A 22,539-nucleotide genomic window follows, 5' to 3' on the forward strand; every position below is an offset into this window, starting at 1 on the left:
TGGCAGGCACCCCAAGGGAAATTCAGAGGTGCTTAGCTATACATTACTTACAAAAGTTGCAGGCCAATTTCCTTTATACCTAAGAGCATGTGAATACCCAAGGTGTTCTCCATTCTCGAAGAGGCTTCTCAGGGCAGAGCTGCACAGATTTTCCAGGAATAGAGCTGGTGAACAGCTTCTATGTGTTTTTGGTTTACCTGAAAGGGTTGTTTGTTGACAGTAAGAGGGTAGATACCTTGGCAGAGACCTACCTCCTCCCCACCCACCTTTCTTTACCATTCACCAAGCACAAACTTACGTCCTTACCCTAGAGTCAGGCACCATCCTAGGCATTCCGGAAACACAGTAGAAGTGGTCCCTGCTAGGGACAGGGAGGGAGGCAGTCTCATCATTGTTTGGTGGATGACAATGTGTGATCAGAGAGGTTAAGTGGCTCAGAACCAGGGTATCCTAAAGGATTTTATTAGCTTCATTAGACACTCAATTTCTCCTTCGAGGTTGGCATCACAAAAACAAACCTATGAAATGTGGAAACTACTCTCCCCCACCATTGTCCACATCACATGGGTGGAGAATCTGAGCTGGAGTGTGCGTGCCCGGCCTGGGGAGATGCTCTGCCTCCCCAGGGCCCTGTCAGTACTGTCTCTCCACCAGTTTGCCCAGTCACCTTTTCAGACCGGCAAGGCTCTGTCTTTTAGTGCCATTCCAGACCACCAAATGACGACTATGGCAAATACAAGTGTGCCTGCAGCACTAACAATGTCTATTTCCACTATTAGTACCATGTCTGCTGCTACTGAATCCATCTGGGCGCCACTTTCCCCACAGAGGGCTATCACATCAGCCCTGCAAGTATCATTTTCACATGCAGGGTGGTAGCTGAGAGCTTAAGCTTGTGAGTCAAATAGACCTGAATCGAATCACTATTGTTATATTTTCCTAATGAGGAAACTGAAGTGCATAGAGTTTGTTGCTTGACCAAGATCATATATCTTGTAAGTAGAAAAATTATGCTAAGATTTGACCTGTTCCTGTTTTACTCCTGTACCTACACTTATTTCACAATGGGATGCTATCTACCCACATTAATCCCAGCATTTGAGACTAAGAACTGTCTGTTAGGCACTCCCAGTGTGTCAGGAAACGTACGAAACCCTATACATGCATTGTTTCACTGAAGTATTTTCAATTATTTTTTATACTTACCTCCATTTCACGGAAGAAGGAAGGAGTTCTAGAGAGATTTAATAATTTGCCCAGCATCGCACAGCTAGAAAGTGAGTCGATCTCAAATTGGATCCCAAGAGTGACTGACTTTGAAACCCATTTTCTTAACTCCTGTGTATGCTGCTTAGACAAGAGATGTGGAAAAAACTGATGGATTGCTCTCATATTCAAAATTTCATTGCATATGCCCTGGGTGCTGCAGCTCAATGGATTGAGCGCTGGCCTGCAAACCGAAAGGTCACCTGTTTGATTCCTGGTCAGGGCACATGCCTGGGTTGTGGGCCACATGCCCAGTTAGGGGTGTATAAGAGACAACCAAATGATGTTTATCTCCTTCCTTCCCCCTCTATCTAAAAATATCTAAAAATATTTTTAAAATTTAAAGAACAAAACAAAACAAATTTGTATCAGTGGGTAGAAGTTTCCACTTTTTCGGATATGGAAAAGCTGTGAGTGTTCAGTTTGGGAATCCAGGTTAGCAGCACAGGCAAAACAGACACACAACCACAAGCCTCCAAATCAATAAATATTTGAATTAAAAAGAAACTTTCAGGTTATATGATTCAGCTTCTCTTTTAGTTGAGAAAGTCGATGTTTCTGCATCCCTGCTAGGTGGAAGCAACCTCATCCCTGAAAAGGAGAGTTCTGGCCTGGATCACCTAAAATGCATTTTTTTTGCTGAAATTTGATTTATTTAAAAGGGAAAAGATATCTAACATCAGATTTGGATTGTTAATAATGATAAATGTGGTGCTAGGCACATTTTTAACTAGGCTTGATTTCCAAACCATGCAGGTTAACTGTGGGTGGTAGGATGAATGGACTTCTATTTTACTGTGGTTTTCCATGTTTTTTTCAGTATAATTGCCCCATGCTTAGAAAGTGCTATTTTTAAAGAGAAATGAACAAATCAGTTTTCATTAGTATTAAATGTAAAATGCAAGCAACAAACTTAAACAAACCAGGCTATCTAATCTCAGTTCTCTGTTCCCATATGATTTGTGTGGTCTTAGTCTCTCCTTAACCTCTCTGAACCTCAGTCTCCATCTGTCATTGGATGTTTCCACTTCCCTTCCAAGACTGTGTGAGGATTAAATGAGGTATTGCTGTAAACCACTTGCTAAATCTCTTCCCTTCCTTTTCCTTTCATTCCCTTCACCAGTTAAAAATACAACTTGCAGGGAGTGGAGACAATTGGGAGGGCACAACATTATACTGAAGTTCCTAAAAGCATTTGGCAAATGATGAATTACAAAGTCCTAAGGTTCTTCTTACAGTGTCTTGGGGATAGCAGCTAATGAACTGATAAACATAAAACAGATAAAAGGAAAATTGGACAAGAAGGAGGAGGTAGCCTAGATATATTAAGAAAACATTTCAAGAGCTTATATATTGTCATTTAAGTTTTCATCTGCCTCTCATTAATAATCCAAACAACAGCCCTCTGATGCCTCACACAGGAGGAGGATGGGAAATAACGTCCTTGGACAGGGCGCCCGGCCTCTCTATCACATTAGATATCATTTCCAAATGTTGAATATCAGGGTCGTGTTTCACATTCTCCTAACCATGAACCACTGTGGATCCCTTCGGGGAAGAGATGAGTTTAGCAACCCTGGGCGCAGCCTCCTGAAGGAGGGTCCTCTGGATCCTAGAGCTCTGCCAGGAATACAGTGCCGTGTATGGAAACTCCATAAAGAGGCTTCACCCACATCTGCACCCACCTTTTGGAGGTTTTACTTCATTTTTTATTCCTAGGAAATTTAGTATTTTTTTTAAAAACGGTTTTTAAAAAATATTTCAAACTTACAAAGAAGTTGCAATAACAGTACAAAAGGATCTTCTATGCTCTTCATGTAAATTCCTCAAATGTTAACATTGTAGCACAGTTGCTTTATTTATTCCCTCTAATTATATATAATTATTGCCATTACTATTTTCTAAAACCATTTGAGAACAAGTTGCAGATCCGATGCCTCTTTGCTCCCAACTAGTTTAGTGTATTTCTTAAAAACAAGGGCTTTTTTTTTTACATAAACACAGTATAATTATTGTAATCACAAAATTAACCTGACTATGACACCATTATTAATCTTCAGTCCTTGTTCAAATTTCCCCATTGTCTTGATGAGAGACTTTATTGTGAAAGAATCCAACCCAGGGTTCGACATTGCCTTTGGTCTCTAGTCTCCTTTATTTTTGAACCCTTCCTCTGTCTGTGTTGATCATCTAGGACCTTGGCATTTCTGAAGAGTATGGGCCACTGATTTTTTAGAATGCCCCTTAATTTGGATTCGTCTGACGTTTTCTCATAGCCATTTTCAAGTTATGCAAATTCAGCAGAAATATCACGCAAGATATGTGGGCTTTTTTCTCAGGCATTGCACCAGAAAGCACCTGATGCTCATTAGTCCTATTACACCATTGTAACCTCGATGTTATCTTTCTTTGTAATTAGTAAAAACCTGGTAGGGAGATGCATACTTTGAGACTAAATATTGTGCTTCTCTTCAAACTTTTCTCTACTAGGTTTATCTTCTAAAATACTTCAGAATGTGCCCCTTTTTGTAACTTTTGGTTAAAATTAACAAATGTATACTATTAATTAAAGTCTGTCTCCTCAGAAAGCCATGTGTAGGAAGGGTGCACTTTAAGGCACATGAGGCAGCCCCTTGACAGAGCCCAGATGCCCGAAGACCAGAATCATTCTCTCTGGGTGTCTCAGAAGCTCACTATGTCTTTCACACTTCCTTTCACCCACCCTGGGAGAGAGCTCTCAACCGGCCCCCCAAGCTGGCATTGGGACAAACTGGCCCCCTGCCTGCAGGTCTCCAGAGACTCTTTCATCCCTGAGACTGCAGTCTGGTGGTTTATTTTGGAGGATTTTTGCAGTGCTTTTGTGTTTTCATGTCTGTCGATCTCTTTATGATGGTTTCTTACTGTTTACACTGGAAATTGTTAACCCTCGCATTTGGCAGGGCCCTAAGCTCTGAGCCCCTGCTGAACTGGTAGACTAGACTGATGACCAGTTGGGGGGCCATCAGAAGGGCAAGGAGAAAGCCACCCACTACCGTGTGAAAGCTCAGTCTCTTTATTCTTCAGAAGACACTATACAATGCCAAGAGTTTGGCAGCCGTGTCTTAAGACACCTCTCCTCAGGAGGAATCCCCGCCACTTTTGCACATCTTTCCACTGCAGTCCCGTGGTGCTCACCCCACTTCCTTCCCCTCCTATTCCCACCTGCTCGGAGAGCTCACCATTGTGTCTGACAGAACTCACCCTTGGGGTTGGCCTTTGCCTTTCAAATTCTGCTTTCTTATTTGGAAACAAATGGGGAAAACTAAGCAGAGAAGAACTGGCATTCTTTTCTGTCTTCCCAGAGTCTGATGGGAATTTTAGGCCGCCACCATCTACAATACCTGCCGTGGTCACTGAGTGTCCAGTGTCAGAGCTGCTGGGCTCAGTCCTGGTGCTACAGGCACACTCTGCTGCAGAAGAGGCCAAATGTCTTTTCTCCTCCCTCTTCTCTCAACCTCTCTGTCTCCATCTGTCTCTCTCTCTCTCTCTCTCTCAGCCCACGATACAAATTGAAATACAAGAAGTTGTTTGTTTTTTCAAATAACAGTTTTATTGAGATTTAGTTCTCACAACCATACTATTTGCCCATGTAAAGTGTACAATTTGAAGGTATTAGTAGATTCTCAGAGTTGTGCAACCATGACCACAGTCAATTTTAGAGCATATATACCACCCCCAAAAGAAACCCCACGCCCATTGGCAGTAACTCCCACGGGGCTGTTTTAAAAATGGCAGACGCTGTTTCTTGAGCAACAGTTGCCCATCTTTTGTTCTTTTCTGCCACTTGAGCACTCGGTCCCCATCTTCCAGACGAGCTGTGTCTGCAGTGGGCTCTCTGAGAAGATGGAACTAATTGATGTAAGCTATGCAGTTGGGGTTTTCCCCTAAGGAGCACAAACCTGAACTTGTGCTTAATAAATTTTGACTGGGAATTTTTTCTCACTTATTCTCTGGAGAATTATGAATGGCATATTCTTAGGAAATGACAGGATTATGGGAATTATCTTGTCTAGGATTTAAAGTTCTCACAGAACTTCCATGTACATGATGTTATTTTATTCTCCCAAACGGCAGTTAGAAGTAAAAAATAACAATAGGATTCTCTTATAAAGTGTTTATTCTGTCCCTGGCAGTTCTAAGTAGTTCCCATACATGCATTCACTTATCTAATCCTCAAGCATCAGGTGAGACAGGCTCTTAAAATTAGCCAGAAGTGCAGAAGGTTAAATGATGACAAGCCCAAGGTCACAGAGCTCATGAGGGCAGTGCTGAGATGTGAGCAGATGTACTTTGATTCCAATCTGAACTTGAAGCACTGCTCTAATTTTCTTCAGTGCACCCATTTGCAAAGCAAAGACTGAGGCTTTGAGAGGATACACTCTATGAAAGAAGCTAGTTAGGACTTGAATACAAGCATTTGGACCCCAAGCCCATGATGCTCTAACAAGGCAACCATCCATCAATGACTTAGGCTCAGTTCAATGTCTTGCCAGGTACACAGAATGAAGTTCTTTGGCTAACCCCACTCCCAAAAGAGGGAATAGAAAACATTCCCCACTGAAGCTTCATATTATCAAGTATATTGTTGGTACATTATAGTATATGGGAAAGCTACCAAAATATAAGATTGGCTATACTTTTGGTGAACCAGAAGTACCTTTCAAACCAATCTCCAAAGTCAGTTTGTCCTTTCCCTTCTTTATTTTTGCTTCCCTTTGCAAGCTCTCCTCACTTCTCTTTCTCAGTGTTTCCTATCAGAAACTGGAAATGAAGCACATGGATTTAATAACCAAGGCAATGATTCATGTATACTTTCATCTAATCAGAAATAGCCGTGGCAGCCCCAAGAACTCATTTTGGTTGTACATCATTTTAAAAGAGTCAACACACATGTTCTTTAGAGAGAAAATAATAAAACTTTAAAAGCAAAAGCCAGCTCGGACCTGCCAGCTGCAATGGCTGGTTGCACAGAAGAAACCCATGGAAGGCTGAGGCCATTTGGGTTTTGTCACGTGTGCGGAAGCAGCACCAACTCGGGTCTCTACCACTTTAAACAGTTTAATGACTTTTGGATAAGCCTTCAGAGTTAAATAATTATGCAAACAACTTTCTGGCTAATTATCTAACATGAACAGAAGCACACAGCTGCTAAGATATATAATTGCTGGTTCACCAGGGCTGGCTATTGTATTTACATAATTCCTTTACTGATCTCGGTGTGGTGTGGCAGGAAGCCACTGATATCATGTCTCGTGAAATGGGCAAGTTTAAGTTACAGCTCTGGTGACTCAGTGTGATTACTTTTTAAGAGAGTAGATTAGGGCCTTCAAATTTATCAATAATGGATGGATAATAAGCACAAGAATTGTATGCAAGTTTGTGTGGTATATCTAAGTCTTATACATGTAAGCTTAAATTATCCAGTGTGGATACAGATAAATATTATAACTTATTAAATATGTAATTTACACATATAAAAAGTATACATATCATAATTGTACCGTTTACAAATGAACAGGTAACCCAAAGCAAGAAACAGAACATTACTAAGGGCTCAGAGCTTCCTTTGTCGCCCTTATAACTTCTACTCCCTCCCAGGGTAGTTCTTATCCTGACCTCTGCCGACAGAGATCAGCTGTATCTGTTTTACACTGAACTTCAATGAAATCGCAAGATATGAGTCCCTTTGTGCCTAGCTGCCTTCGTTTTATTTCATGCTTATAAAATTCATCTACAATGTTGCAATTTGTTAGCCCTCTTTGCTGTATGGTATCCCTTTGTATGAATACATTACAATTTATTTATCATTCTACTGTTAAGAAGTGTTTGAATAGTTTCTAGTTTGGGGATGTTATGATTAAAGCTGCTGTATGTGCTGTGCACATCTCTTGATAAACATATGCACACACTTCCCTTAGGTCTGTGGGATGCAGGAATGGAATTTTAGGGTATGTGTATCTTTAGCTTTAGTAGATACCATCCCAGTTTCCTTGAACAGTCCTACCAGTGTGCACTTCGACCAGCACTAGAGGAAAGTTAGGATGAAGGTTTTGATGAATTTTAACTGGTTCATGCTAAATTTAAAAGGGTAGTGCAGAATGAGGAAGAAGAATAAAGAGTAAGTCTAGTAGAAGGACTCTAGCAATATGACCTTGATAGGAAAGGATGGAGTCAGAGAAAGCAGCCTGAGGGAGGAAGCAGTCATATTCAAAGACATTTAGTGAGTAGGAGAGGTCTCCTTGGATGTTTATCACCCACTCTGTCTTCCTCTGTAACACATATCATGGTCCTAGAAAATTACCACAGGCCTTTTCCCTTTTTGCTTCCGTCCAATGGGTGTGTGCTCAAGGGTCACTCAGGTCTGGAGTTCACTCTTGGAGGCTTGGGCACGCCCTCCTTCATCTGGCTGCCCTTGCTGGGGTGTGCACATACTTAGCACTGGTGTCTGGTCCTCTGAGGCAAGGGGAAAGGTGAATGAGAAGTGAAGAGCAGCCAAAGAGAGGCCAGAGAGTACGGAATGAAAATCTGAGTGGAGTCCAGGTATCCGGTTGTATAATTTTAGGCAAATTGCTCCAATTCTCCCAGGGCTTTGGTTTCTTCAGCTGAAAAAAAATGAGGGCAAGTATTCTTAACTCACTAGGTTTATCTGATGATCAAATGAATTAAAAGAATAGAGTGAAAATGCTTTGGAAACTTTTAAAAAAAGCAAACATTTACTATCATTTTATAGTGTACTGTTAATAATAATCAAATTGCGACTTTAAACTAGAACTGTATTTTGAAGAAGTGATATTTGTTCCATTTTTGTTCAAATAACATTTCACATTAACAATCTTAAGAAATAATCTCTTCTCAGTAATGTTAACAGGAGCAACAGACAAGAATGTCTGAAATAAAGACATCTGCCCAGGATTACCCAGGATCCATTGCTTCATGCCTCTAGACCTCCATCCAGACTTATATCCATTAATTAATTAGTTTAACAAACATATATTTATTGAGTCCTCTTTTGTTTGAGGGCAGTTCTAAGCAGAGATTCACAACAAGATTCAAATATAGACACGAAAAGGTCTTTGAACCTCCTGATTTTGTATACAGGGGAATGTGAGGATGACATATGCCATCAGATTCTCCCGGAACTCTGTAAATCCCTCCTCTCAAAAAAAAAAGATGAAGAAACATTGTGTTACAGATGTGTGGAATAAAGAAATATGAACATTTTTGAAAATTATATGTGATTATCTAATAAGACTTGCAAAAATTAAACTAACAATACCCCCATTACCAAAAATAGATGCCACAGGATAACAGGACACCTTTAAAATGCTGAGGAAAAATAAATATTTACTTGGAATGATACACAAAGTTTGATTATTATTCATGTGTGGGGTGAAATAGAGAAGGCATTTTCAGAGAAACAAAGCTTGAGAGAGTTCACCAACTTTAGACCCCTAATAAAATGCTGTATTTCTAGGACTATAAGATGCACTGGACCATAAGACACACCTAGGTTTTAGAGAAGGAAAATAGGGGGGGAAATTTGAAGCAAATAATGTGGTGAAATATTTAATAACCTGTGACCCCGCTGCATGGCCGCCGTCGCCCCACCAAAGTGAGCCAGGTAAGCTACATTCAGACTATAAGACACACCCTCATTTTCCTTCCAAATTTGTGGAGGAAAACGTTCATCTTATAGCTCAAAAAATACGGGTAACTGGTAATGAATATACTACTTTAGGAAACAGGAATTTTAAGTCCAAGGTAAAAAAAGCAAGAAAGGATGATGAGCAAAGAAAAAAAAGATAGTAAACATGTTTATAAATCTAAAGAAGCACTGTTTTCTTCTTTTTAAAAACAAGATTAATTTTAAAAATATAAAAAAATTAAAAAACAAGATTAATTAGGCAGTTGTTCATATAACAAGAAACAAAAACGCTAGATGACAATATATGGGTAAAGGGAATTGGAGAGGCTGAAATTATAACTCTAAGTTTATTCAGGAGTAAGACAAATAGGTTCATTTTATACTTTAAGTATGGCTTTAAACTCTTAAAATTTAAGAGTAATGCTCAAAAATAGAAAAAAGAAGGTATATAACGTCTAAACAGGTGTATATGAAAGAAAGGATCAAAGAGCACTAGAGTGATCTCATAAGAAGAAGACGAGAAAGAAAATAACCTAACAGAAACCAAAAGAAATAGAAAAAAATGATTGTAGAAAATTCTAGATATATTAGTACTCTCAGTAAGTAAGTGTAGACATTTTCAGCTGGTTTGTTCAAAGGTAGAGATCAGTTTTTAAGAAACACAATTCATGTATGTGCTGTTTGCAAGAGGTACATCTAAAACATTGTGCTGCTTAAATATGAAAAGATGTGGGAAATGATAAAAGAGGAAAATACCAATAAGGCTGGAGAGTCAGTATTAAGGCAGAAAAGCCTTATTTGAATAAAGACATTCGTGATTCAATGATGAATTAATTCACTGGGAAACAATAGCAATGACAAATTTATATATTCTGAACAAAACAAATTCTAACCTATAAGACAAATCTGATTAATCTATCTTAATAGGAAAGAAAAAGAAGTAGAGGAAGAAGCTGGAGGTGAAGAATCTTGAAAAAATTAGCCCTGACTGGCATGGCTCAGTGGGTTGAGTGTGGGCTTGCGAACCAAAGGATGGCAGTTCAATTCCCAGTCAGGGCACATGCCTGGGTTGCAGGCCAGTTCCCAGCGAGGGGAGCACGGGAGGCAACCATACATTGATATTTCTCTCCTTCCTTTCCCCTATAAAGATAAATAAATAGAATCTTTTAAAAAATTAGTGGTAAATTATACTAAGAAGGAGCCATTGTGGCTAAAGACAGTTGCACTGGGTTTGTTGGACCTCTGTTTTGGACACGCTCTTTGAGTTTTGGTATACAACATATTCCTTTAAAATAAAGAGAGAAAATGATTAAAGTGATAAGCCTTATTAGGTTGGCAATTTATAGCACTAAATAATTGGCTTGAAAGTTATAAAGATTTTGGAGCAGTTTCATACACCATTAACTGGTCATATCTGAAGTGGGAGCAGAAAACATTTCTTAGAAAAAGATGTTGGGAAGGAATTAGGATAATTAATGCCAAAAGTGCATATTGGGGCCCCCATTCCTGCAAGGGAAGAACAGCTTTCATTTCACTATTACACACACATCACCTTTTCAAAGGCACTGCACAGTGACCAGATCAGGTAGAAACAGGGAGCATTTGACCCATGAAAGAAGGGAGTTCTTTTCCTGAGGAGAACCCCACACTGCATGCTACATGGGGCACTAGCGCTCAAGGGAAAAAACAAAACAAAACACCATACAGTCTTTTTGGTGTGAAGGGACAGAGAGCACACTGTGGAATAGACAGAATGGCTGGTAATTGAGGGTGGGGGTCCCAGAAGGAAAGAAGCTATGTGACAAAGGGGGTAAATTCTGCACATAAGCTCCCTTCAAATCCTTAATTGACTTCTGAGCCATACAGGCATGAGTGGAATTCCAAATATCCCAAGGAGAAAATGACATCCAGACCAGCCAAAAGAGCCGAGGAAAGATTGCAGCAGTTGGGACCACAGAGGAAAGTTGTAGTTGGAGTCTTGACAAGATAGAAGAGTTGGGTCAACTCTTTGGGATTTCCATTGAAACATCAGAGACACCTTAATAGTAAATGTCATATAACAGAACTAATGAGTTCACCCTGGAACTAAGAGAAAATGGAAATAGAATCAGTAAAGCACAAAGTCAAGCCCCCAGAAATGAATGGCGATCTGTTAGTAATTTGACTGCTTGCTTCAACAAAAATTTGACACTCTTCAGAATATGATTACAGAGTACAGAGTCTCTACAATTGTCATTTCAACAATTAAACATTAGTGGACATACAAAGAAATTTTTACTGTGTTGAACAGTCAAGGAAAAAGCCAAAGAGTACGAACAGACTGACAAGTGATCCAAATACTGGAATTTGAGACAGGACTTTCAAAAGAAATTTAAAGATTGAAAAGGAACTGAATGTAAATCCTGAAACTAAAAAGTACATAGTCTGACACTTTAAAAAATAATTAAATGGAACTAACAGAATACATAGAAAAAATAGGGAACTTGAAGGCAGATCAAAAGAAATCATCAAAACTGAAATTTAGAGAGGAAAAAATGGGATGAAAATGAACAGTCCCAGTGATATGTAGGTCACTATCAGGTGACCTCATATAGGAGTAAATTGATTTCCAGAAAGGGAAGAGAGAAAGGACAAAGAGAGGAAAAATGGTTTAAGAAATAATGGTGTAACATTTTTAGACTTAATTAAAAAATATACCCAGCATCCCATGGGTCATGGATGTTGAAAAAAACTCCAGTAGACAAATCTTTAAAACTCTAAAAGGATAAATATGAACATAACCCCATTTAGGAGCATCATAGACAGATGGCTTAAAACCAGTGATAAAGGAAAACATCTTAAACAACCAGAAAAAAATACATTAAATACAGGGGGTAATGATTACAGTGATGCTGACTTTAGAAGCAATGGAAGCCAGAACACAATAGAATGACATCTTTTCAAACTCATCATCTAGAATTTTATACCTAGGGAAATATCTTTAAATATTTAAATGAAATACAGGCATTTTTAGTTAGATAAAAGCTGAAAACATTTGCACCAGCAGAACTGACTACAAACAATGTTAAAGGTTCTAAATGTCTAACAAAAATTGTAAAATCTAAAAATGCTAAAGTTCTTCAAAGGGGAAATGATATAAGGTTGGAAATCCAGATATAGGAGAAGAAAGGAGGTGTATTAGTAATGATAAATATGTGGGTAATTATAAAATATTACTTTTCCTTTAAAAACATCTTTGTAAGTCAACTGATAGTTACAACAAACAATTTATTGTGGAGGGTTATAACATATGTAGCAGTAAAGTATAGAACAAAAGTTGCAAAAAAGAGCCAGAATATAAACAGAATGGTACTTGTGCAAGGTACTTACATTATCCATGAAGTATTGAGCTTACTTAGTTTTAAAGTAAAAATAAAATACACATTTTTTATTTTCACCAATAACTTTATTGAACAATGTATTCACTGTTTTGTTCCACTACCTTCTGCCATATTTCAGGCAACTTCATAATTCAATCTTTCCAAAACTTTTTATCTTTTCGAGCAAAGAACTGTTCCAGGTGCCTTTTGCAGTCTTCCAGGGAATTGAATTTTTTCCCATTAAGGGAATTTTGTAAAGACTGAAATAAATGGAAATCTGCAAGTGCAATGTCTGGTGAATACAGCAGATAAATCAGAACTTCCCAGCCAAGCTGTAACAGTTTTTGCCTGGTCATCAAGGAAACATGTGGTCTTGTGTTATCCTGATGAAAGATTATTTTTTTTCTGCTTACTAATTCTGGACACTTTTCATTGAGTGCATTCAGTTGGTCTGACTGGGAGCAGTACTTGTGGGAATTGTTTGGTTTTCTGGAAGGAGCTCAAATAGTACAGGACTCTATTCTAATCCCACCATATACACACCATCGCCTTCTTTGGATGAAGACTAACCTTTGGTAGTAGTTCATTTCACTTGCCCCACAATCTCTTCTGTTCCACATCATAGTAGAGTATCCACTTTTCACTGCACATCACAATTTGTTTTAAAAATGGAACATTTTTGTTACTTTTAAGTAGAAAATCTCATGTGTCAATACAGTCAAGAAGGTTTTTTTCACTTAACTGTGGAACCCAAACATCAAAATGATTAACATAACCAAGCTGGTGTAAATTATTTCCAATGCTTGATTTAGGTAATTTCAGTATGTTATCTATCTCTCGCATATAGTATAACATTAATTAGTCTCAATTAATGTCTCAATTTGTTTGCTATCAACTTCAGCTGGTCTACCCAGCTGAGAAACATCATCCAGCCAGAAATCTCTAGCACAAAACTTCACAAACCACTCTTGACATGTTGGGTCAGTTACAGCACCTTCCCTATACACTACGCAAATCTTTGTTTGTGTTTCAGTTGCATTTTTCTTTTCTTGAAATAATAAAGTATAATATGCCAAAAATGTTGCATATTTTCTTCCATTGTCAGTATTAGAATGGCTATACAAAGATCCACAAATTTTTATAAGCTTTTTAAATGCATCCTGATATGATGGCTGTCACAATATAATATAACAAAATTGTTTTGAATAAAGTTAAAGACAACTAAGCTCTGCTATAGCCATCTTATGGGGAAAAAAAAAACAAATGAACATTTTGGCCAACCCATTATTAGAATACTAATTCAACATAGACTGTGATAGGTTATGCATGTATATTGTAGATAAAAAGATAGAGTCCTGGCTGGTGTGGCTCAATGAATTGAGTGCTGGTCTGAGAACCAAAGGGTCACAGGTTGGATTCCCAGTCAGGGCACATGCCTGGGTTATGAGCCAGGTCCCCAGTAGGGGGCATCTGAGAGGCAACCATGCACTGATGTTTCTTTCCCTCTCTCCCTTCCTCTATCTCTGAAAATAAATAAAATCTTTAAAAATAAAACATTAAAAAAAATTTAAAGATATGAAGAGGTATAGATTAAAAGCCAACAGAAGAGAAGTGGAATAAAATATTAAAAATTATTTGATTACCACACACACACACAAGCACAGGAGAGGAGAAACAAAAGGACAAATAAAATAGGGGGTAAATAAAAATAGGAAGATGATAGACTTAAACCCAACTATATTAATAATTAAATGACATGTGAATTGATTAAACACTCCAATTAAGAGGCAGAGACTGTCGGATTGGGGGAAAAAAGCAATTATATGCTGTTTACAAGAGGGCCACTTTAAATACAAAAACATGTTGAAAGTTACAAGATGGGAAAAAGACAGAGTATGTACACACACTGTAAGGAAGGTGATACAGCCATATTAATATTTGACAAAGTTGACTTCAAGGCAGGGTATTACAAGAAATACAGATTATTTCATGATAATGAAAAGACCCAACAATGGTAATTGTAGCTGCATCTATTCATTAAGCTGCATATAAAATTGAGTTGTGTGACAAAGTAGTTTCCTATTTTTTTAGAGTTCCTAACCTTCTGTGGCCATTGCACTCATAGAGCGAGGAATGCTGTGAATAAGAGATGACTCAAATGATGTTTATAGGGAGTCTAATTGTATACGCAATGCAGCTGAATGGTATGTGTCTTCCGGCCTTGAAACTACATTTGGATTTCAGGTGGTAATTCTTTGTTTTTTTTTTTAACTTGAAAGTCAAAATGTTATTTTTTTTAATGGGTGTAACTCTAAGTTCATGAACTATATTTAAGGATGTCCTTTGAAGAATTCTTTACCAAGAGTTGTGACTTGGACAATAAGCTGGGTCAACAGCTCAAGGCAGTCAATGTCATGACCACAGCGTACCCTGTGGTGAGGCCATTCCTGTGGTGTTTCTGTGTGGATGTTAGCCTACGGTTTGTTCCTTCTGTTGCTGAAATCCTGATACCAAAGTGGAGGTGGCAATCAGTATTCAGTCCTGATGCTCTATCATGACAGTAATCAACATGCATTACAACACATTGATTCATCCCACTCTTCAGCATTGCCCAAAGGTTCATTTGCCACGGAGTTGTTCGGAATGCAAAATTAATTGCAAATTATAGAAAACTTCTCATATTGTCCCAACAGAATGAATGATTTTTAAAAAACCTTTGTGAAAATCAGAGATTTTTTTAATTCAAAAGGATCTCTGTCAGTTATCTCGATCAACAATTTCCAAATTTAATGAACATAAACATCACCTGCACACTTGTTGAAGTGCAAATTCTTACGTCCTATCCTCAGAGATGCAAATTTATGGTCTGGGGTGTGACTCAGGGATCTGAACTTTTAACAACTTCTTTGTGCAAGCGGACCTCAAACTACAATGTGAGAAACACTGGTCTGTTTCAGGACAAATGATTTCTAGCATCTGCTTGAATTCTTCCAGCCATGGAGAGCTCACCATCTCACAAAGCAGCTCATTCCATTTTTAGCAAGTTTTCCCCCATCTTTCTTGGCCTCCTATATTTCCAGTCTCTTTCTTCTAAAGCTACACAGAATAAGTCAAATATCTCCCCTATTATGATAGCCCATTATATTTTCAATATAGTCTTTGGATCTCCATCAGGAACAGTTTGTTCCTCTAGGTTAAATACTACCAGTTACTTCAATGGTTTCAAAACTAGTACGATATTTAGCCATATCACCCATCTTTATGCTTGCAGTGTGTGTCTTAAAATGCAATATCAGAGCTGAAAAACATTTCAATTTATCCTCACAATGGTGAAGTGCAATGAAGGTCGCTTTCATAGGTGTGTGTTTGTTTTCTAAAAATCTCCAACAGGTAATAGAATTCATCCAACTTTGTCCTTTTGAAAAAAATGTTTTGACTATTCTAGACCTATTGCATTTCCATATAAATTCATAATTGGCTTCTCAGGTTGTCTAAAAGATCCTGCTCAATTTTAATTTGGATTACATTGAATCTATACACCATTGTAGGTAAAACTGACATTTTAACAATATTGATTCCTACAACTCATGAACACAGTATATTTCTCCATTTATTTAGGTCTTCTTCAATTTCTCTCCACCATGTTTTTGTGTTTTGTGAACTTGTTCCCTAAGTATTTCACATTTTGATGTTATTGAAAACGTTAAAATTGAAGTTCCTATTGTTTGTTGCTAATATATTGACATATAATTAATGTCTATATATTATATCTTGTAACTGTGCCAGACTAATTTATTGTAGTTTTTGGCAGATTCTACAGGATTTCCTATTTCGATTATAAAGTCATCTGTGAATAAAGACAATTTTACTTCTTTCTTTCTGATCAACTGCCTTGAATTTTCCCATGCCTTATTAAACTAAAGGAACTTCTGATGCAGTGCTGAATAGAAATAAAGTGGACATCCAAGCCCTTTTTCTGATCTTAGATGGAAAACGTTCAGATTTTCACCACTAGGTATGATGCTGATTATAGATTCTTTGTAGACACATTTTATAAGGTTGAAGAAACTCCTATCTAGTTCTACTCATTAAAAGTTTTTTGTTTTGTTCAAATCAGGAATGGAGCAGAAATCAATACTCTTTTTCAATAAAAGAACAAACAATAAATATTTTAGACTTTCTGGATAGATATTCTCTCTGTTACCTGTTCTTTTTTATAGCCCTTAAAAATATATGGAAAAACAGTTTGTAGGCCATCCACAGACCACAGTTTGCTGACCCAGACAGAGGCTTGCTAAGCCTGCAGTCCTGGCAACTCACACTAGGGAACAGCAGCATCAAATTGCCCCGCCTCCACATCCCTAGTTTCCTGGTACCAGAGAAATGAAATGAATTGACAACCTAACACTAGTTTTTAAATATATTACTTTTTATTAAAGTCTTGTCCGCTGTTTGTTTACAGAGTTCATCAGCCAATGCTGAACAGTTTATGGTAACATTTAGATCCTACCAGAGAAAGCAGAACTAAGCCCCCTGAGGCTAAGACACAACATAGAAGAAGGACAGGAAGGAAGCAGGGGGCTGCGAAATACTCCAGGCCTAGGTAGAAGGAGGCAGCTCTGGAATCTTATCCTATCTTCTCCACGGCTTCTGAAATGTGTGACCTTGATCAACCCCATGGCCTAGGCCTCTTGCACTGTAAGTTGTCAGTGAGTATTAGCTTTCCTTGAAGAGAAGATGGGAAGTGTAGAGCCATCATTTCCAGATTTTTTCTTCTTAAGCACTGAAACTCTTCAAACGATAGCCTGTATGTTAAACCCATAAAACATGGACCTGCTGTAGCAGAGTGGTTCAGCTTCCAGCCCTGTTTGCTGAGTCTATTTCTGGGCCCTACCCTGTCCTCTGGACAATTAATAGTACTCGCTATTCCCTAGGATTTCAGGAAGCACTGAGAAAAAATTGCATCGTGAATGTAGAAATCCTGGGAAGGTGACCAGGTCCCATGGAGTCAAGGCAGAGAAGACACAGTCCTGGGACCTTCTCAAAGTGCAGTCCTGGGACGAGCAGCATTGCCTGAATCCCAGGCCTCATGTAGGCTTGCTGAATGAGCGTCTGCATTTTGACACCATGCTCTTCCTATCTGTGAGCCCATTAGTGTTTGAGAAACCCTAGTACTGTGTTCAGACAAAGGCAGAAAGCACACAACAGAGTCATCAAAAATATGAAGCACACGGAAAGAACTCAGATTAATTTTGCCAAAGCTGCATCCCATTAATCCTTTTTATAAATGTAATAACTTGTGTAATAGCATTTTTCAAATTTCTTCAGGGAGTATGAGTTTATTAAAAAGACAATACACTTTGCCCTGGACAGGTGGTTCAGTTGGTTGGAGCATCATCCCAATCGCCAAAATGTTGTGGGTTCCATCCCAGTTTGGGGCATGTACGGGAGACAACCAATCAATGTTTCTCTCTCTCTCCCCACTTCCTCTGTCTTTAAAATCAATAAACATATCCTTGGGTTAAGATTTTTTTAAAAGGATAATACATTTTACATATATTTTTCTCTTTGACCCTTCAGACCCATTTCTGAATTTCTAAATTATGATTTGATTATTCCAACAACGTCCCATGAGAATTATTGAATTATAATTATTTTTTTTCATTTCCAGCCACAAACAGAAAGTCGTAATTACCTGACTCTACAATGTGAGCTGCAAATGAAATATTAGCTGTTTGAGTAAAAAGGCACTGCCCACAATTAATTAAACAAGACAGCGAACACCCAGGCAGGAACCGCTGCTGATTCTCCACAGCAGTGGCTCTGCGGCTCTCGATCAAGATGTTGGCATTCTTTTTGTAAATGATTGATTTTTCCACATCTGAATACTGATCTATAATGAGCTCTGATGTTAATATTGTGCCAGGATGAAAAACAGAATAATAAAGCACAGCAAGGGTCCCAACATTGAAAGAGAGATAGAAAATTCAGCTTATTTAAAGGGGTTTTATTACCTACTTCTTTGGGGATCTGACCTGGAGTCCAGAAACTGGGGTGTCCTCCAGCTCCTTCTTCTATAAAGTTTGGATTGGTCAGTGGTCTTCATACTAGTTTGGAGCTACGAACACTTTGTACCAAGGAGATGGTTCAGGTGGCCCTGTGTGCAAAAGAAATAAAAAGACACAGCTTGACGGCAAGCTGAGATGAGCACCAGGTTTGAAACTCCCGCGCTCCCTAATTATTGCCTAGCTCTGTAGATGGGGCAGCACAAGCTGTCCTTGAAAATTAATGGATGAAAGCCAATTTGTGTTTGCCTGAATAATTTTAATATTTTTTTTATTTTAAAAAAGATTTATGCCCTGGCTGGTGGTTCAGTTGATTGAGCATCATCCCATACACCAAGCGGTTGCAGGTTGATTCTCCAATCAGGGCACATATCTAGGTTGCAAGTTCAAACCCCCTTCTGGGGGCACATACAGAAGGCAACCGATTAATGTTTCTCTCTCACATTGGTGTTTCTCTCTCTCTCTTTCTTTCTCCTTTCCCCTCTCTCTAAAATCAGTAAACATATCCTTGGGTGAAGATTAAAAAATAAAAATAAAAAATTTAAAAGATTTATAACTTACATGGCTGAGGGGAATTTCTGTTAAAGTAAATGAGTCATGAGTTACTGGGTTGCCAACCATATCAAATCCCATCAGTTCTTTCTGAGCAACACGTATATTTTTCATTTATTCTCTCCTTGTCATTCTTACAGCTGCCATCCTAGCTCAGGCAAACACAACTTCTTCCTGGAAGCTTGTCAGAGAGCCTCCCTTCACCTCCAATTCTTTGCAGGGAAAGCCAAGGTTTATACATACCAAATAGGCAAGAGATCCTGCAGTTTGCTGCAGGCTTTGCTACAAAGCCACACTGCCATAGAGGGCAGAGTCCAAGATCCCTTGACTGGCATGAAGAGTTCTCCTCTATGTGGTTTACTGAATGTCCTGTTTCTCATGCTCTTCTTGGTGAGCCACACAATCTAGTCAATGGGAGCTACTCTCTCTTTCTGATTTGCACTTTACCCAGTGCCTTTCTCTTATTACTCCCTTTGCCTATCATTTCTTATCTATCCTCTTTATACATCTAAATAATACCCACCTTTCAAAGACTGAGCTCAAATGCTATCTCCTCCCTGAAGTTCTTCATGAGTCTCTCTGACCTTCCCACCCCAAGCTAGTAATCACTCTATTAATTAACATATCCATGAACCCCATTCTGAGCACTCACCCCATTCCAACTGGAGTTATAGCTCTATACATTTAGTTCATGTTATTTTATTTTTGGCTTTCCATTGTCTCTCATATTGACTATTTAGGGAGCACAAACCATGTCTTGTTCAATTCTGAATCCCTCATGACATCTATCACATGCCAGATACATAGTAGATATGTGATGAATAAAACATTGTCTCCTAAAATATGATTATTGTGTTTCTGAGAAAACCTGTGTTACAAAAACAATTGCTTTAATGGAATATGGGGGTTGTGGCTGTTAAATTTAAGGTCATAAATTATTTTTCCTACATGAAAATGTAAGGATAAAGTTTTTTAATAGCTCTAAGTGTATTTTGTTACTGTAAGTGGATATAATAACTGGTAAGTGTAACTCACTAAGAGGACCTAATGCTTCTGCACTTTCCTTTAAGCCACCCATTTGAAGCTTCTTGATCTTTATCACCCTTGATCCTGAACTTGCACTTTTACATACAATACAGTTCCCAACTAATCACAATGAACTAGATCTAGGGAGGGTAATTGAAAGACCAAGATGCAATAAAGAACTCAGTCATCTAAATTAATTATAAGTCCTCTTGCTTTGCATGTACAAATATAAATTTTTATATTATTGGTCCCTACAGGAAATGTTGAAAAAGGGAGAACTATATTCCATTAAAATTCTGCTCCCTCATTCCTTGGGGAGTGTTGGAGACTTTTCTTTACTGACCTAATGCTCTTCTCCCCACTGGAGTAAGAGTAAATCGATTGGCCAAAGCCCCTGTGACTCAGGAGCCATGGTTTTAGTAGTCTCTCTAAAGTTCAGCTGAAAAGCCCCTTTTTTCTCCCAGGTCCACAGTTGTTTGGAAAAGTGGATTTGGAGCCTGCTCCACAGACCAACTCAATCAGGTAAAACATATGATCTGTTTTCAGATAAATATTAGAAAGATTCCATGTTGGCCTCCAGGCCAAGATGTATTCTTTAACCCAGATATTACCAGCCCCTGACTTTTAAGGAATGTTGGGTGTTTTCTCTGCCATTTGCAAAGACTATACCTGGTTCCCTTTGGCTTGTTATCTTTACACTTATTATCTACCAGTTAAAACATAGAAAAGGGGAGAGATGAATCTTGGGCTCTCCAGCCTCTGACTTAAAAACTCTCTTGCATTTGGGAAGCATTTTATACTTTACAAAGCATGTTTACTTTTGGTAGCTCACTTATCCTCAGAATGCTGAGAGATGCATTAAGATCTTCCTACCCCTGCCCTTTTCAGTGGCAAAAAACTCAGGTCTTCTGACACCAAAAAAATGCTCTCTCTACTATAACCTGAAGTTGGTCCTTGGCAGTGACTTTATCGAGAGTCCTTCTGTCCCGTTTCTCTGAACTGGGGTTGAGAATTCTCCTCAGCAATACTCACAAACAGATCTTCCCTATGAACTGAGGGACAAGTTGCATAAGTAAAAGAAGATGCAGATAAAATGTAGTTGAGAAGAAGTGACAGAAGAAAGGAATGTGATTTGTAAGTGATTGGGTTGGAAATCCAGCAGCTGTGGCAGAAATGCTGCATAAAAAAGAGGTTTTGGAAGAGGAAGTCTTCATTCCTTTGGTCCTCTGACTTCCAGGCAACCAGGAGAGTCTAGTTCAGACGTCTGTAATAAACTATAGCACATTCTGGTAGTGATGTGGAACTGAGGCACTTGGAGTACTGGGAAAGTGTTTGAAGAAGATGACAACACCTTACTGATACTGTGGGGGGGGGAGAGTTAAATATTATTAATGGCCTCCAATTTGAATAGGAACTAAATGTCTCCTACCTCTTTGACCCCTCCCCAAGCTAATGCATACCTTTGGGGTTATTCAGGAAAGACAGAGATGGAAACGTTACTTGAGCCAGTTTCCCATTAATTCTCCAAAGGTAAAGAGGCCCTTCCTAAAATTGCCACTTGGCAACCTGAATTTAAACCTTCACCATTGGATGTCACTCATGTGATCTATAGACGGGACTCCAAGGCAGAAGTGCATCAGCAAACATGGGACTTTCAAGCTCTGGACCCTGTCCTCCTGGGTACACCTGACATATTGCCCTGGATCTTGACAGTCTAGCATTTATCTACATAGCTTTATTGGGTTGCTACAGTGTGGATTTCTCACATAACACTTTAAAGAAGAAAGGAAAACAAAATTTATTGAGCTAGGTAATTTATAAAAGCCATCACCTCTTACAGGAAGCCAAAGCATTAAGTGGTAGCCCACATGAATAAAATAGTTCACAGCTTATAATTCATATAAATTACCTCATTTAGTCTTCATGATGGTCCTGTTGTGAGGAGGGCATGATCCCCATTTTAGAAATGGAAAAGCTGAGACTTCAGGGGGTTGACCACTATCACCAGGAGTTTCAGAAGAGCTAACACTTGTACTCAGACTAGTATCCATCTCACCAACACCCGAGGCCTGACTTCCACTTATGACCTATTTTGCAGGCGTGGAAAGATGTAGATTTCTGCATCATCCAGTTAGGGAATGAAGTCCTGGCTTTGGAACATCTTAGCTCTGGGTCTTTGACAAATCTCCTAAACTCATGGAGCTCCTGTTTATTTATCAAAAATGGGAAAAATAATTCCTATCTCATAAAATTGCTACACAATTGAAATGAGATAAATTATTGTATGTGCTTGAAGATTAATGGTTTTTAACAAATGCTCATTTCCTTTTCTACTCATTGTCTAGAACAGGTAACCACCAATGGAGTGGTAGGTGAGAGAAACGTCTAGAATCCAAATCTGGGTATGTGATTAGAAATGTGAGCACATGGTTATCAAAAGGAAGAGTATCCTTTAAAATTGGAAACCACTATTTTAGACTTCATTAATCTCAAATGTGTGATGAAATTTTTATTGTGCCCTTTCTTTTTTAAATAAGTGTTTTAAATTATTTTTTAAAAGATTTTATTTATCTTTAGAGGGGAAGGA

This window comes from Artibeus jamaicensis, unplaced genomic scaffold (genome assembly GCF_021234435.1).
Source record: "Artibeus jamaicensis isolate MK-2021 breed Jamaican fruit bat unplaced genomic scaffold, CSHL_Jam_final contig_923, whole genome shotgun sequence".
In the NCBI taxonomy this organism is placed as follows: domain Eukaryota; kingdom Metazoa; phylum Chordata; class Mammalia; order Chiroptera; family Phyllostomidae; genus Artibeus; species Artibeus jamaicensis.